This window comes from Ranitomeya variabilis, chromosome 3 (assembly GCF_051348905.1).
Source record: "Ranitomeya variabilis isolate aRanVar5 chromosome 3, aRanVar5.hap1, whole genome shotgun sequence".
Lineage (NCBI taxonomy): Eukaryota > Metazoa > Chordata > Amphibia > Anura > Dendrobatidae > Ranitomeya > Ranitomeya variabilis.
The window spans coordinates 144,054,828-144,069,228 of record NC_135234.1 but is presented as its reverse complement, the minus strand read 5'-3'; the positions used below and the strand labels follow the sequence as shown (position 1 = coordinate 144,069,228).

At 43.5% G+C, this 14,401-nt stretch overlaps 1 protein-coding gene across 4 annotated transcripts in view; it reads left to right on the top strand.

Moving 5' to 3' along the window:
* Positions 1–14,401, top strand: part of NLGN4X (neuroligin 4 X-linked) — a 605,880-nt gene that overhangs the window by 149,372 nt on the left and 442,107 nt on the right. The window lies entirely within an intron of this gene.

Genomic DNA, 14,401 nt, shown 5'->3' with positions numbered 1-14,401 from the left:
GCTATTTCCATTTCCCCTTGTTGAGGCTTGGAACTATAGCAGTCAGCTTTCTTCCTCTTGGTGTTGCTGGTGGATGTCTGTGTTAAATCTCTGAGTCTACTCAAGATAAGTGTTCCCCTTGTTTGTCGACCTCAGCTGTCTTTAGTGGTAGTAGGGATCGACTAGTGTTTACCCTGTCATTCCCTAAGCAGGACTTATCACCAAGGTGAGGCAGGGATTAGGTTCCTGATCAGTGATAGGTGCAGAACCTATATAGAGATGTTTAGGACAGTCAGGGTGACTTTAGATCTGCCTAGGGGTCTGTTATGGACCTGGTGGTTAGGTGCACCTGGAATGACCTGATGGTTAAACTAGAAGACAGGACAAGCTCTGGGAAGTGGGAACTCTGCTGACCGCAAATCCTAATCCTATAACAAACACACTAGAAATAGCTGTGGAGCGTACCTAACTCTCCCTAGACGCCTCTTCACAGCCTAAGAGCTAACTACCCCTAAAGATAGGAAAATAAGCCTTACCTTGCCTCAGAGAAATTCCCCAAAGGTAAAGGCAGCCCCCCACATATATTAACTGTGAGTTAAGAGGAAAGTCACAAACACAGGGATGAAACAGGTTTCAGCAAAGGAGGCCAGACTTACTAAATAGACTGAGGATAGGAAAGGGATCTATGCGGTCAGCACAAAAACTACAAAAAGCCACGCAGAGTGTGCAAAAAGACCCCCGCACCGACTCACGGTGCGGAGGTGCCACTCTGCAACCCAGAGCTTCCAGCTAGCAAGGCAATATCATGTTAGCAAGCTGGACTAGAACTTAGCAAGTACTAAGAAATATATTCAGTACATAATGAACAACAATAGAACTAGCAGGGACTTAGCTTCTGCTGGAGTAGACAGGTCATCAGAAAGATCCGAGAGAGATCTGAACCAGTACCGATACATTGACAGCTGGCATGGAGTAACGATCTGAGTGGAGTTAAATAGAGAAGCCAGCCTAGCCGCAAACAAGGGCAGCTGAGGAAGCAACCTCAGAACCAGCAGTTCCACTCACAGCCATCAGAGGGAGTTCACGGACAGAACTCGCCAAAGTACCATTCATGACCACAGGAGGGAGTTCGAGAACAGAATTCACAACAGTACCCCCCCTTGAGGAGGGGTCACCTAACCCTCACCAGAGCCCCCAGGCCGATCAGGACGAGCCAAATGAAAGACACGAACCAACTCGGCAGCATGGACATCGGAGGCAAAAACCCAGGAATTATCCTCCTGACCATAGCCCTTCCATTTGACCAGGTACTGAAGTTTCCGTCTCGAAATACGAGAATCTAAAATCTTCTCCACCACATACTCCAACTCCCCCTCGACCAACACCGGAGCAGGAGGGTCAACGGAGGGAACCATAGGCGCCACATATCTCCGCAACAACGACCTATGGAACACATCATGGAAGGCAAAAGAAGCTGGAAGGGCCAAACGAAATGACACAGGATTAAGAATTTCAGAAATCTTATAGGGACCAATGAAACGAAGCTTAAACTTAGGAGAAGAAACCTTCATAGGGACATGACGAGACGACAACCAAACCAAATCCCCAACACGAAGTCGGGGACCAACACAGCGACGGCGGTTGGCGAAACGTTGAGCCTTCTCCTGGGACAATGTCAAATTGTCCACTACATGAGTCCAAATTTGCTGCAACCTGTCCACCACAGAATCCACACCAGGACAGTCTGAATGCTCAACCTGCCCTGAAGAAAAACGAGGATGAAAACCAGAATTACAAATAAAAGGCGAAACCAAAGTAGCCGAACTGGCCCGATTATTAAGGGCGAACTCAGCCAATGGCAAGAAGGTCACCCAATCATCCTGATCAGCAGAAACAAAGCATCTCAGATAGGTCTCCAAAGTCTGATTAGTTCGTTCGGTTTGGCCATTTGTCTGAGGATGGAAAGCCGAAGAGAAAGACAAATCAATGCCCATCTTAGCACAAAAGGACTGCCAAAACCTTGAAACAAACTGGGAACCTCTGTCCGACCCGATGTTCTCCGGAATGCCATGCAAACGAACCACATGCTGGAAAAATAGTGGAACCAAATCAGAGGAGGAAGGTAATTTAGGCAAGGGTACCAAATGGACCATCTTAGAGAAGCGATCACAAACCACCCAGATGACTGACATCCTTTGAGAGACAGGGAGATCTGAAATAAAATCCATGGAAACATGCGTCCAAAGCCTTTTCGGGACTGGCAAGGGCAAAAGTAACCCACTGGCACAAGAACAACAGGGCTTGGCCCGAGCACAAGTCCCACAGGACTGCACAAAAGAATGCACATCCCGTGACAAGGAAGGCCACCAAAAGGACCTAGCCACCAAATCTCTGGTACCAAAAATCCCAGGATGACCAGCCAACATCGAACAATGAACCTCAGAGATAACTCTACTAGTCCATCTATCAGGGACAAACAGTTTCTCTGCTGGACAATGGTCAGGTCTATCAGCCTGAAACTCCTGCAGCGCCCGCCGCAAATCAGGTGAGATGGCAGACAGAATTACCCCCTCTTTGAGAATACCAGCCGGCTCAGGAACTCCCGGGGAATCAGGCACAAAACTACTTGAAAGGGCATCGGCCTTCACATTCTTAGAACCCGGAAGGTATGAAACCACAAAATTGAAACGGGAGAAAAACAGCGACCATTGAGCCTGTCTAGGATTCAACCACTTAGCAGACTCGAGATAAGTCAGATTCTTGTGATCCGTTAAGACCACTACACGAAGCTTGGCTCCCTCAAGCCAATGTTGCCACTCCTCGAACGCCCACTTCATAGCCAACAACCCCCAATTGCCAACATCATAATTATGCTCAGCAGGCGAAAACTTTCTAGAAAAGAAAGCACATGGCTTCATCACAGAGCCATCAGAAGATCTTTGAGACAAAACAGCCCCTGCTCCAATCTCAGAAGCATCAACCTCGACCTGAAAAGGGATCGAAACATCTGGCTGACACAACACAGGGGCCGAAGAGAAACGACGTTTCAACTCCCGAAAAGCCTCAACGGCCGCAGAGGACCAATTCACCACATCAGCACCTTTCTTGGTCAAATCAGTCAAAGGTTTAACAACACTAGAAAAATTAGCGATGAAGCGACAGTAAAAATTAGCAAAGCCCAGGAATTTCTGAAGGCTCTTCACAGATGTAGGCTGAGTCCAATCATAAATGGCCTGAACTTTAACAGGATCCATCTCGATAGTAGAAGGGGAAAAAATGAAGCCCAAAAAGGAAACCTTCTGAACTCCGAAGAGACATTTAGACCCCTTCACAAACAAAGAATTGGCACGAAGAACCTAGAACACCATTCTGACCTGCTTCACATGAGACTCCCAATCATCCAAAAAGACCAAAATATCATCCAAATATACAATAATGAATCTATCCAAATACTTTCGGAAGATGTCATGCATAAAGGACTGAAACACAGATGGAGCATTAGAAAGCCCGAATGGCATCACCAGGTACTCAAAATGGCCCTCGGGCATATTAAATGCTGTTTTCCATTCATCGCCCTGTTTAATACGCACAAGATTATACGCCCCTCGAAGATCTATCTTGGTGAACCAACTAGCCCCCTTAATCCGAGCAAACAAATCAGACAGTAGAGGCAAAGGGTACTGAAATTTGACTGTGATTTTATTGAGAAGGCGGTAATCTATACAAGGTCTCAGAGAACCATCCTTCTTGGCCACAAAAAAGAACCCTGCTCCCAACGGTGACGACGACGGGCGAATATGCCCTTTCTCCAAGGACTCCTTTATATAACTCCGCATAGCGGCGTGTTCCGGCACAGATAAATTGAAAAGCCGTGCCTTAGGAAATTTACTACCAGGAATCAAATTAATAGCACAATCACAATCCCTATGAGGAGGTAGGGCACTGGATTTGGGCTCATCAAATACATCTCGGTAATCCGACAAAAACTCAGGGACTTCAGAAGGAGTAGAAGGAGAAATTGACAACAACGGAACATCACCATGTACCCCTTGACAACCCCAACTGGACACAGACATTGATTTCCAATCCAATACTGGATTATGGACCTGTAGCCATGGCAAACCCAACACGACCACATCATGCAAATTATGCAACACCAAAAAGCGAACATCTTCCTGATGTGCAGGAGCCATGCACATGGTCAACTGAGTCCAGTACTGAGGTTTATTCTTGGCCAAAGGTGTAGCATCAATTCCCCTTAATGGAATAGGATACTGCAAGGGCTCCAAGAAAAAACCACAGCGCCTGGCAAACTCCAAGTCCATCAAATTCAGGGCAGCGCCTGAGTCCACAAATGCCATAACAGAGTAGGACGACAAAGAGCAAACAGAGTAACGGACAAAAGAAATTTAGGCTGTACAGTACCAATGGTGACAGACCTAGCGAACCGCTTAGAGCGCTTAGGACAATCAGAGATAGCATGAGTGGAGTCACCACAGTAAAAACACAGCCTATTCTGACGTCTGTGTTCTTGCCGTTCAGCTCTGGTCAAAGTCCTATCACATTGCATAGGCTCAGGCCTCTGCTCAGAGGACACCGCCAAATGGCGCACAACCTTGCGTTCACGCAAGTGCCGATCGATCTGAATGGCCAAGGACATTGATTCATTCAGACCAGCAGGCGTGGGAAACCCCACCATAACATCCTTAAGGGCTTCAGAAAGACCTTTTCTGAAAATTGCCGCAAGGGCACACTCATTCCATTGAGTAAGCACAGACCACTTTCTAAACTTCTGGCAATATACCTCCACTTCATCCTGACCTTGACACAAAGCCAGCAAGATTTTCTCTGCCTGATCCACAGAGTTAGGTTCGTCATAAAGCAATCCAAGCGCCAGAAAAAACGCATCTACATTAAGCAATGCAGGATCTCCTGGCGCAAGGGAGAATGCCCAGTCTTGTGGGTCGCCACGTAACAAAGAAATAATGATTTTTACTTGCTGAATGGGGTCACCAGAGGAGCGGGGTTTCAAAGCAAGAAACAGTTTACAATTATTTTTGAAATTCAGAAATTTAGATCTATCTCCAAAAAACAAATCAGGAATTGGAATTCTAGGCTCTAACATAGGATTCTGAACTACATAATCTTGAATGCATTGTACCCTCGCAGTGAGGTGATCAACACAAGAGGACAGACCTTGAATGTCCATATCTACACCTGAGTCCTGAACCACCCAGAGGTTAAGGGGAAAAGAAAGACAAAACACACTGCAGAGAAAAAAAATGGTCTCAGAACTTTTCTTATCCCTCTATTGAGATGCATTAACACTTTGTTGGCCAGCTGTACTGTTATGGACCTGGTGGTTAGGTGCACCTGGAATGACCTGATGGTTAAACTAGAAGACAGGACAAGCTCTGGGAAGTGGGAACTCTGCTGACCGCAAATCCTAATCCTATAACACACACACTAGAAATAGCTGTGGAGCGTACCTAACTCTCCCTAGATGCCTCTTCACAGCCTAAGAGCTAACTACCCCTAAAGATAGGAAAATAAGCCTTACCTTGCCTCAGAGAAATTCCCCAAAGGTAAAGGCAGCCCCCACATATATTAACTGTGAGTTAAGAGGAAAGTCACAAACACAGGGATGAAACAGGTTTCAGCAAAGGAGGCCAGACTTACTAAATACGCTGAGGATAGGAAAGGGATCTATGCGGTCAGCACAAAAACTACAAAAAGCCACCCAGAGTGTGCAAAAAGACCCCTGCACCGACTCACGGTGCGGAGGTGCCACTCTGCAACCCAGAGCTTCCAGCTAGCAAGGCAATATCATGTTAGCAAGCTGGACTAGGACTTAGCAAGTACTAAGAAATATATTCAGTACATGATGAACAACAAATGAACTAGCAGGGACTTAGCTTCTGCTGGAGTAGACAGGTCATCAGAAAGATCCGAGAGAGATCTGAACCAGTACCGATACATTGACAGCTGGCATGGAGTAATGATCTGAGTGGAGTTAAATAGAGAAACCAGCCTAGCCGCAAACAAGGGCAGCTGAGGAAGCAACCTCAGAACCAGCAGTTCCACTCACAGCCATCAGAGGGAGTTCACGGACAGAACTCGCCGAAGTACCATTCATGACCACAGGAGGGAGTTCGAGAACGGAATTCACAACAGGGGTCTCCACTCCCCCATTCCCTAGTGTTGGGCTCCCTTCCCCTCATCCCTTCATGTTGCATTAAGTCTTTCCTACACTATGCGTGACATTATCACCAGCCGTTGCATACTTAAGGGAAAAAATGACACTTTTTTTGTGTGTTTTTTCAAGTGTGTTTTTTTTCTCTCCCTTGGTATGGACCCAGTTGCAAGGCTGACAGAGGAGCTATGCTCTTTGTCTCTGGAGGTGCATGACCTCCGATATGAGGTTGAGCAGCAGCAACAGCGGCTGCAGGTTGCTGATGTTGGGGTCTCTGCAGGTAGACCTGTCCAACCTTAAAGCAAGGTTGCCCTCCCATACAGGTTTTCCGAAGGAAGAGACAAGTTTTTTTTGTTTAAGAAAGCTTGCAAACTTTAATTTAAACTTTGTACTTACTCTTCCGGAAATGAAGAGCAAAGAGTTGGTATTGTGATCTCTCTACTACAGGGAGATCCGCAGTCCTGAGCTTTCTCTTTGCTGCAGGATTTGGTTTATCTCCAGTCTGTGGAGGGATTTTTTTTGGCTCTAGCTCTTATCTATGATGATGCTGACCAAGTCACCTTGGCTGAGTCCAGGTTGCATCACCTTCAGCAGGGGAATCTGTCAGTGGAGGTGTATAGCTTCGAATTCTGCAGGTGGGAAACTGATACTAAGTGGAATGACCCAGTTCTCAGCAGCCAATTTCTTCAGGGTCTCACTGAATGGTTGAAAGATGCCCTGGTGGTATATGAAACCCCTCAGTCTCTGGAGGCCACTATGTTGTTGGCTATATGTGTTTACCGATGCCTTCGGGATAGGTGGGTAAGACCACCATCTCTGGAGCCTCTTTTTCAGGGTATTACCCCTTTGTCAGCGGAGCAGTCTAGTGGTGAACCCATATGGGAGAGGGTGGAGGAATCCATGCAGTTAGGGCATGCCTCTAAATTGTGCATTTCCAGGGATGTTTGCAAAAAAAAGAGGGCGTGTTTTTTGTGGAAAAAGGGACATTTTATTTGGTCCTGTCCTTTGATGCCTAAACAACAGGAGACTCATTTAACCCTTGGTAGTCTAGAGTGGAATAAGCAAGGGGTGCATCTATTGTCAACCTGCAGTTCCTGGTTTGTCCTGACAGCAGAGGTAGTGCTGGAGAGCAAAACCAAGGAGATTTCTGTTTGTTAACAGTGGAGGTGGAGTCAGCATGGTTGATGCTGAGTTTGCCAGAACTCATGGGCTAGTCTGCTGTGCTTTAGCTAAGCCCATTCCCATCTTTGCTATGGACTCAGTGCCACTTGCACAAAAAGCTCAATCTCAAATTGTACAGAATATGAGACTGAGGATGGGGTCAGTTCATTCAGAAAATAATTCCTTGCCATGTCCTAGAAGGTCTTCCCCCCGCAATTGTTTTGGGTCTTCTCTGGTTGGTGAAACATAATCAGTTGGTGGATTGGCAAGCTAGGGAAATCATTGAGTAGGGGAATTAATGCCATGAGAACCATTTAAAGGATTTCATTGAAGAATGTCAAAAGAAAGGACACATCAGATCCTCATCTTTGCCCGTGGCAGCAGGGTTCTTTTTCGTGAAGAAAAAAGATGGTGGTCTCTGTCCTTGTTTAGATTTCCAGGAATTAAATCAAATTACCATCTCAGATCCATTCCCCCTTCCTCTGATTCCTGATCTGTTCAGCCAGATTGTGGGAGCTAAGGTTTTCTCCAAGTTGGATATAAGGGGGGCCTACAACCTGGTTGGATTCAGAGAAAGGGATGAAAGGAAGACGGCGTTCAATACCTCTGAGGGTCATTTTGAGAGTCTGGTCATGCCCTTCGGTCTGACCAATGCACCTGCAGTATTTTAGCATTTCATGAGTGATATTTTCCATCATTTGATGGGTAGGTTTGTAGTGGTCTATCTAGATGATATTTTATTTACTCTCCTGACTTGGAGACACATTGGTGGCATGTTAAATAGGTGCTGCAAATATTAAGAGATAACAAGCTATACCGCAAACTAGAAAAATATGTTTTTGCTGTCCAAGAGGTGCAGTTGGGGTACCAGTTGTCATCTTCAGGTTTCCAGATGGATCCGGAGCACATTCATGCTCTCCTTGATTGTAATTGTCACAAGAACATGAAGAGTTTTTTAGGCTTTACTAATTGTTACAGGAAATTCATCCAGAATTATTCAGTAGTTGTGAAACCCCTTACTGATATGACAATGAAGGGGTCGGACTTTAACAAAAGGTCAGATGATGCCCTGTGGGCTTTTTACTCCCTTAAGAGGTGTTTTGCCACGGCTCCTTTACTTAGTCAAATTGATGCCCTTTGTTGTGATGTTTCTCAGCTTGATTGTTGGGCTCTCCATGCATGTGTCGTGACTGTCACACAGCAGCAACACATAAAGCTGCAGAGGCAAACAGCTGATCAGCTGGAGCGATCCAGGAAGCTGGGTTCCTGCTGCAGCTTATTCGTTAAGCGCTATCACTTGTGAAATAAGCCCTGACCTGATCAAATTCACTCATCTCTATGTAAGATCTGCCTAGGGGACTCCACTACCCCTTTCCTTAGTACTGAGCTCCCTTCCCCTCATCCCTTTTTTGTTGCTCTTAGTCTTTCCTACACTGTGTGTGGCAGATGGCCCTCTACTGTTCAGCAAAATGGTGGTCTTTAGGGGCCGTTTAATTTTCTGAATTTGTTCTGAGCAGAATTCTAGAAATCCGTATTCTACTGAATGCATATGTTTTCAAAATTTGACTGTGCAGAACACTGACTTAAATATCACATCACATGCGGACCAATGTTAGTCTATGGGGCCATGCATATGCTCAATTGTTTCCTCGGACAGACTCACTGTATGTCCGAGTTTTTCTGGAGGGGACTTTATCTGGAGGGGACCGGCCTTTGTGCTGATGATTATCGCTAAGGATATCGCTTGTTATGGCGCTAAGTAGCAATCATCATTGAGATGTTTATATACTCCTGATGAACCTCATGTCTAGAGGGGAAACGTGTCGAGTTATATTTTTTTGAGATTGGCATATACACATTGTTAGGGTTGGCGGAACGCACCGAACATATTTATTAGGAGTAATAGGTGCGTTCGCAACCCGGGATCCACCATGCAGGAAATAACCTGCTGCTAGGTATGGCGGTGAAGTATATTAAATGTATTAACGAACTCTGTTACTTCACAGAGTCCATTAGCAAAGAGAACGCTGTGCCCTGTTTAGCTCACAGAGGAACACAGCTACTTAGTAGAGCCGACAGTGGTCATGCAGTCAAATGCAAACATGCAGCTCCTCTCCGGTGGAGCCAGAATTCTAATGGCTATTAGCCAGCCCTGAATCCACTCATATGAAACTCCTCGCCGGAGGTGCCTGCATTCTAGGGGCTTATTTCAGCCGGGTCCCTGACTGCACACACAAAACTCCTCACTGGAGGTGCCAGCATTCTAGGGGCTTATTTCAGCCGAGTCCCTGACTGCACACACATGACCACACTGGCGCTGAGCTCATACATAATTGACACTAGCGCATGGCCGTGCGGACCTGCGAATGTTTTATAGTTGCAGCTCTACAGGACCTTCCTGGAGGACCAATGGAAGCTGCTACAAGGCCTGAGCGTGTGACCCTCGACCTCCAATGATAGGTCCTCCTGTGAGCATGCTCAGTGTGTGCAAAGCAGGACTTAGTCCCAGAAAAGCCTGCTTTCCGCAAACCAGTAAAGGGTACAATAGCAGAGCCTGGAAAGGCAGCAGTAACCCTTTGCACAATATCAGACTGAGTGAGACGCTGGGACCGATGTCTCCTCTGAGCAGGCTCCACTGTGGCTGATGCAGAATGGGAGACCACAGCGGACATGGTTCGAGATTCCCCCTGTGCAGCGGTGGGAACTCGACTCCTAACACGCATATGTTTATGAGCTTTGATATCTATATGTCCGGAGGGGCACATGATTTATGAAGGTTTGGGCATTTTTGAAGGATTGCCAAGCATTGTCTTTACGTAAACCTTCTTTTCATCATTTTTCTATTTGGAGGTGGAAGACTCCTTGTATGATTTATTCATTAGTCCAGACACAATAGGTTCCTTGGTTACAATTGTATGGTTACAATTGTAATAATGATTGCTAAGAGCTATATTTCTAAGAGTGTCATGTACACGTGTGTCTATGAGCTTATAACATCTACACATACAGAGGGGTATATGATCTATAAAGGTCTGAATTTTTGAGTGAGGGGCTGACAAAGGATTATTGAGCATGACCTTGGGGTAAATCCTTTGTCTTATCATTTGTTATTTGGGGGTGGAATGCTCCCTATATGAGTCACCCATCAGTGCAAATGCAACAGACCTCTTGGAACTATTGCAAACACTGTACTGTATGGCTACAATTGTAATAATGATTGCTGAAAGCCCAACACATGTTGCCCTTTCAGGCCTTGGTTTCCCTGCACTGTAGCACTTTATATCCCTCTGCAGGGTAGTTAGTAGGGCTAGCTGCCGAGGAGTGGGGGCGCCATATGTCGTTATTGTTTTAGGGTGCCAACCCCTCTGTCAGGTAGGGCTGGAGTATAGGGTCAGTGTTTACCATTCCTGGCCCTTAACAAACCATTAATACTATATCCTTTCCTTCCTGGCAGTTAATAACCCATTAATACTATATTTTTTCTTTCTATTTCCTACTCATCACTGTCCCAGAGGGATATTGAGATTAGAAGGGACAGTTGACGGTGAGCGGGGGCGCCACGGCGTAGGTGTAGGGTGCCAACCTCCGCTGCTAGGCAGGGTGCTGACTAGTAATAGATTATAGGGTCAGGCACCTCCTAAGTCCTTTCTATCATTTTTTCTACAAAAAGTTTTTCTTTGTGTTGGTGATGGTTTGTGTGCACCAGATTTTTTATATTAATGACTAATAAAAAGGTAATTTTTAATAGTGGGGTTTTCCTGTAACTTAGCTGATTTTGACTCCTAAAGAAATCTAGATCTGCTGTGAACGATGTCCGAGTTTGATCCGACTTACGGATCGACCTTACAAGTCAATGAGTCCATAGAAACCCAATTTCCACGCCCTGCCACAATGAAGAAGATGGAAAAAATTTTGCTCTCCATCTTCTCACAGTGTCCTCCGATTCTCTCATCCGAAAAAATTGGATCACACTGTGCTGACACTTGGATCAAACTCTAATTAGAAACACCAACATGTCCATGTGGATATAACCTTGAGATAGACCACTGATGGTCTAAACATTGCATCGTGCATCTTGTATGCACTTGTCAAATTTAAGAAAACATCACTTTTTAGCACTTATCTGTATGTGTGCCAAAATATATCCTAATTACACCGCAGCTCATGTCAGATTTCTGTGGCAATAATTTCCTTGACCCTAATTTGGCACACATTGATGGAATATAAGCCATCCTTTTTAACTAAATCATGTCATCTTTATATGAGACCATATTCCCTCTTCATGTGAAATGCAGTGCTTTACACACGATTAATAGGTCTATACCTATGTGGTAGCTGTTTTCATTCTGACCCAAAGATCACCAATGAAGCCCAATAAAGAGCTTAGGCCCTGAAATAATGAGTGCTCAGAGAAAAGAATGCACACTGGTTGTGAGCAAGTCACTTTTCTGTTTATTCACACAAGAATGCAGTGTTTTATACCATTTACAGCAAAGTAACTCAGTTTAACTCATGAAGCCCCCCTGTTACACAGGTCGTAATTACTTTTTTTACATGTGCCCAAAACGTGTTTTTGCAGACTCTTAAACACATTGCATATGAGATAAGAAGTATAAGTGCAATAGCATACTTAACAATTTAAACATAATTTAAGAAGTCCAGCAATCAAGCTTTGATTATACTCTACAGCATATAATACTGATTAAACAGGGCATTTGTGGTCTGAAAGTTGATTTTCTATGGTCACTGAACAATTGTATTAATGATCAGTGTACATAGAAGTGTTATCGTTATTCCAAACAGACCATAAAATGTGACCATTAATGTACTTGCATACAGCCAATCGGCTGTCAAATGTTTTTTTTTCATAAGATTCATAATTTAGTCTTTTGAAAACCATATGAACAGTGTTGCCTTCATAAGTACTGAATTTTGACCATTAAATATTTTTTTTTAACTATCTTCCATTCTATTTAACCTTTACAAAAAATGCAATTTTTGAGATATCATTAATGGAATTTTGATAAATACACCAGAACGATACAGATGTTTTTAAACTCAAACTTGTAGAGTACATAACCAACTTATTTGCAAATGACTAATGCATAATGATTGCATTTGGTTGTTTAACCAATGGTTGCAATTAAAGTTCAGGTTTGCAACTGACGAGTAACATACTGTGAGACCTATTCAACAGAAATGTTCTCATCAACAGAGAATGCAACAAAATCTTGTTATGCAAGACCTCGGGTAAAAGAAAGTCACTTAACCTCCATGTACTCTTTCACTGTGTCTTTATTCTAGCTGTGCTTTACTCATTTTTCACCCCTCACTGTGCTGGCATATTAAAAATTGCTGCTTTGTTCTCACTTTAACTGTAACACATTTTGTTTCTGTCTTTATACGTCTCAGGAATTCTTTTTGCCCTGGCAATATGAATGCTGCTCTCTCTCTGTCTTATTTATTTTCCTGGCACATTTCAGTTAATTTCTTATTCATTTTATTATACAGTAAAATTGCATTTAATTTTAGAGTGTTTTTAGCATATTTATTCAATTTGTCATAAAAATAAAAGTATTACAAATTAGTTTTAAAGTGCATTGCCACAGCAAAAGTAGAAATTAATGTTAGTACAAAAAATCCCTCATAAACATGCAAAAGTTATAGTTATAAAAGTTATATAGAAATATAGAATTGTTTAACTAAATTGCATTAAATAATTTTGTATATTTTCTTTTTCTTGATTGGACATTCTTACGTTACTAAAATTAGTGCTTTATTGAAGTAAAACGATATTAGAAGAATTGACTCAGTATATATACACTCACCGGCCACTTTATTAGGTACACCTGTCCAACTTCTTGTTAACACTTAATTTCTAATCAGCCAATCACATGGCGGCAACTCAGTGCATTTAGGCATGTAGACATGGTCAAGACAATCTCCTGCAGTTCAAACCGAGCATCAGTATGGGGAAGAAAGGTGATTTGAGTGCCTTTGAACGTGGCATGGTTGTTGGTGCCAGAAGGGCTGGTCTGAGTATTTCAGAAACTGCTGATCTACTGGGATTTTCACGCACAACCATCTCTAGGGTTTACAGAGAATGGTCCGAAAAAGAAAAAAAATCCAGTGAGCGGCAGTTCTGTGGGCGGAAATGCCTTGTTGATGCCAGAGGTCAGAGGAGAATGGGCAGACTGGTTCGAGCTGATAGAAAGGCAACAGTGACTCAAATCGCCACCCGTTACAACCAAGGTAGGCCTAAGAGCATCTCTGAACGCACAGTGCGTCGAACTTTGAGGCAGATGGGCTACAGCAGCAGAAGACCACACCGGGTACCACTCCTTTCAGCTACGAACAGGAACCTGAGGCTACAATTTGTACAAGCTCATCGAAATTGGACAGTAGAAGATTGTAAAAACGTTGCTTGGTCTGATGAGTCTCGATTTCTGCTGCGACATTTGGATGGTAGGGTCAGAATTTGGCGTAAACAACATGAAAGCATGGATCCATCCTGCCTTGTATGGAGCATCTTTGGAATGTGCAGCCGACAAATCTGCGGCAACTGTGTGATGCCATCATGTCAATATGGACCAAAATCTCTGAGGAATGCTTCCAGCACCTTGTTGAATCTATGCCACGAAGAATTGAGGCAGTTCTGAAGGCAAAAGGGGGTCCAACCCGTTACTAGCATGGTGTACCTAATAAAGTGGCCGGTGAGTGTATATATATATATATATATATATATATATATATATATATATATATATATATATATATATATAAGTGTGCAAAGCAGTCATCAAAGCAAAAGGTGGCTACTTTGCAGAACCTAGAATATAAGTCATAATTTCAGTCGTTTTACACTTTTTTGTTAAGTATATAATTCCACATGTGTTAATTCATAGTCTTGATACCTTCAGTGTGAATGTATAATTATAATAGTCATGAAAATACAGAAAAATCTTTAAACAAAAATGTGTTTCCAAACTTTTGATCTGTACTGTATATATATATATATATATATATATATATATATATATATATATATATATATATACATATATATAT